At 43.2% G+C, this 3,864-nt stretch overlaps 1 long non-coding RNA gene across 1 annotated transcript; it reads right to left on the bottom strand.

Moving 5' to 3' along the window:
- On the bottom strand, positions 1 to 2,181 carry LOC127310024 (uncharacterized). Its single transcript, XR_007857336.2, has 4 exons — positions 1,750 to 2,181; positions 1,423 to 1,465; positions 786 to 1,328; positions 1 to 700 (listed from the first exon to the last, which is right to left on the bottom strand). It is a non-coding gene; the product is annotated as an uncharacterized lncRNA (long non-coding RNA).
- Between the last annotated feature and the right edge of the window lie 1,683 nt (positions 2,182 to 3,864).

Genomic DNA, 3,864 nt, shown 5'->3' on the forward strand with positions numbered 1-3,864 from the left:
TTGTTCTCTAAAACACATTGTCATCACTACTACTATTAAAAGACACAGAGTGGGGTGATCCAAATGATTTACACCGTCAATATCACATCCACCGGACAATGATTGTTCTCTAAAACACATTGTCAGCCCGGACGCTAAAGCAATCCCGTAAATCAAGTCTGTCTAAAATAAACATTCCCGCTAATCAAAGAAAACAATCCCGCTAATCAAACGAAAACAATCCCGCTAATCAAGTTTTGATTGACTCCTCCAAACCGTCCTCTTCGTGCTCACGCGGACGGGGGAACTGCCAATACGCCGGAACTGCGACACGCCGCCGCCCTCTCACGACGCTGCCGCTGCGCGACGCCGACCTCCCTGTCGTCGACCACGAGAACACGCCGCCATGCTCTAAACGACCTGACGCCCTGTTGCTCCTGCCACCCGAAGCCAACTTCCCCCGCCGAGTTCCAATCAACCTGTCTCCCCTGTCTCCGCTGCCACGCCGTCCGCCGTTCCTCGCCGGACATTCCCAGGTTTCTTCCAATACACCGATACATTTTACCATCTACGCCTGGTTTTCTCCATACAGCTATGAATTGTGCAATATATACAACAACCAGATTCATTTAGAATCTACCTCTGGTTCCTGAAATCATCTTTGCTATCACGAGCTCTTAATGTTTTGTAGTGCTTCCTGAAGTCATTGTTGTCACAAGCTCTATATATTGGAGTGGTTCAAATCATTGCTGTGAAATAGATATTGCCTCAAAAGTTGCAAAATAGTATATGTCTTCCGAGCTTACCGATTGCTTTCATGTGACTGCTCCTATTTTGCTTCCAACAGTGTATTCTGAGCGGCGCCTCATTTCCGGACATTGCAAACATGCAAAACCAAGGTGATTAACTGTCAATGTGTTCAAAGCGGTGTTGCTAAATAGAGGTGATTAAGTTGTACCATATATGCAGATCCTAAAGAGCTGAAGAGGCAACGTAATAGAGAGTATTATGCAAAGAATAAAGATGAAATTGCCAAGCGCAGACGACAAGCACGAGAACTTAAAAAACAGTCAACTAGCCCTGATAATGACGAGAACATGATTTGTGATACACCAGTTACTGGACAATCAGGAGTCACGCAAACATACAGAACACCTGCAGGAGGTACTAAGCGCCTGTGTCTAATGTTTAGTTGATACCACAAACAAATTGATAGCACCTGCAGTTATTTTGTCTGAAAGGTTCATTCGCAGGTCAGATGCAGGAATTTTTTTGTCTGAATTGGTATCATACTGGAAATGCATTCCAGGACTTCCACTAGATTTCATGAATTCAGCAATACCATACACCTATTAAACAGTTGAAATGAAGGAAACGAGTTAAGCATTGCAGACTTTTTTTTCATACTCTGATACTTCAGTATTAAGTAAATGGCGAAGTTACCTAAGTGGGGCATTAAAAAAATAGCACCATGGAAGAATGATCCCTGCAAAAAATAGCAATCACCAAAGATCAGTTTAGTGGTTGTTGCGAGGACCTGGAATGACCACAAAACACTACATAGCGAGCACAATCAGTAGTACCAATTACATATATTAGCCAATACTATTTCATTGAGATGGCAAAACATCCATGTGAAAGCTTACAGTGCATGACACCAACCTATTTACAATTGGGAGAAGGCATATGAACTGCACAGACTGAAGTATGGTGTTATCGAATAATACTAGGGATTTCAAGTAGTGTGGAGATGAGAGGGAACTGACGAACCTAGGATGGGGGCGATCTTTCGGGCAGGCTTCTCCGGAAGAGATTAATTGAGGTGAGGTGGGAAGGCGCGTCGACCATCCACTCTGGGAGGCTCGCGACACGGCCAAACTGCCGGAGCAGAGCTTCCTCGCCGGCGTCCCGAGGCGCTTGCGTCGATACACCAGCTTGTCCCACGGGAGGAGGATGAAGCGTTGTGGATCCCTCCAGCACGCACTATCGCCATGGCCGCTGATCCAGTGGACAGAAGATCAGCGCATCCACCTCCGTCGGCGTTCTGAAATGGCGCAAGCGGCGGGAGGCATCACGCGAGCCAGAGCTCGCGGGGGCGGCGGGGAAGGGGGGAGGCTGGAGTGGCGACGGTCCTCGCACCAGCTCCGGGGAGGCAGCGGCCCTCTTGCCAGCTGCTGGAGGCAGGGAGCGCAGGCTCAAGCTCCGTCGTACTGACCAATTCCATAATTTTATATGGCCAATCGAGTATCTCTTCTGTTTCAGTTCTGAAAAAAGGGTGTTTGCTTTTGAATTATAACTAGGAGTTTTAAAATCATGTTTGCTTTTGAATTATAACTAAAACTATTAATATTATTTTGAAGATTTCACTTGATTATACACTAAATTAATCGTCAAAACATGTGATTTGTCCATGTTAAACTTTATGTGAAATGTTTTGTTTAACATTACTAAACATGTATTTGGCTCGATGATATCATGATATTGTTTTACGTAATGGTTGATGGTGTTCCTTCATTGGAGTAAATAACTTTTTTGCCATTACAAATTTTTTCTAAATTATTTATGTGTCATTGTATTTTCAAAAAATCTCTTTCATATATCCTATTCTTCATTTTATCCTCCGTTTTGCGCTTAATGAATTTTACACCATGTCGTATGTGTACGAAATGGTGGTTACACCATTGGGCCTATTTAAGTGGCTCAATGAACAAAACTAAAAAAAAGATTAATTCAACAATTAGACACGTGAGAGCCGAGAGATGTGTGCGTTGAAAGAATTTTTGAATTTGTTGGTTACCTAAATATTTCAGAAGTACATTGTCATAAACATGTGTGAAGGTTTTGTTATATTTTGAAGTTGTAAGTTTTGTAATCATACTAAATTTAATTTATGTCGTATATTACACGTGCCACGCACGTGCACTTTTACTAGTTAGACTAAATGAGCTTCAACCCATATGTATTAGCTCTCCGTTGATCGATCATGATGAATGATGGAGTGATAAAACCACGTGGGCACCGGGCCACGTGGCATGCGAGCTCGCTCCGATCTAGCACTAGTGCGGTGCATGCACCGTCCCATGACCTCAGCTACCCCGCCGAAGGTGCTGTTGGCCTGTGATTCTGTGAAGCTACTGTTGCTGTTCTGCGGTTTATGCCCAGATTCGGAACATGGACTGCGTTGCAACGGGGACGCCGCGTCAGCTGACTATAGTCTCTGCAAACCTGATTTTTTTTTCTACCTAGACAATTGGATCTAGTACTGTCAACGGCCAGATGTCACGCTTCTCCACGCCAGTGCACACAATATATGCAGAAAACGTCCTGGAGGTCAGATACATTTTACAAAGTCCGATGAAGAACAAGTCGCATGGACAATGATAATTCGTACGGAAATCCCCAACGATTTTGATTATTTCGAGCAGGCACATGTTTCGAATCAGATGAACAAGCAAACATTAATCTCCTTCAACATATGCATGATGGATGTGCATTTCTAGATTTCTGTCGATCGCCGCTGACCGAACCAAGGTATCAAAATTTGGGGTCCTAGATGAAATTGAATCCGGAATCTAGTCGGACATCCTAATTGTTAAGACTCGGGCACAAATCTAAAAGAATGGGAGAAAAAAGGAAACAAGGGTGGAATCCTATAAATGGTGGTTGTTTGATTATTAGGATTGAATGTCATAAAAGAATTCTTAAAAGTCCATTGCGCTTGATTTATAAGAAATCTAACATCCGCTCAATCTCTCATTCAGAATTCTCTATTTTTCATGTGATGAAATCAAACAAACATTGGTGCATAATAGAAAATCATTTGAAATTTCGGTAGGCATGACATTGCCACTACTAGGGAAACACCTATAACCGCAAGGCTTACTG

This window comes from Lolium perenne, chromosome 1 (genome assembly GCF_019359855.2).
Source record: "Lolium perenne isolate Kyuss_39 chromosome 1, Kyuss_2.0, whole genome shotgun sequence".
NCBI classification, from domain to species: Eukaryota; Viridiplantae; Streptophyta; class Magnoliopsida; order Poales; family Poaceae; genus Lolium; species Lolium perenne.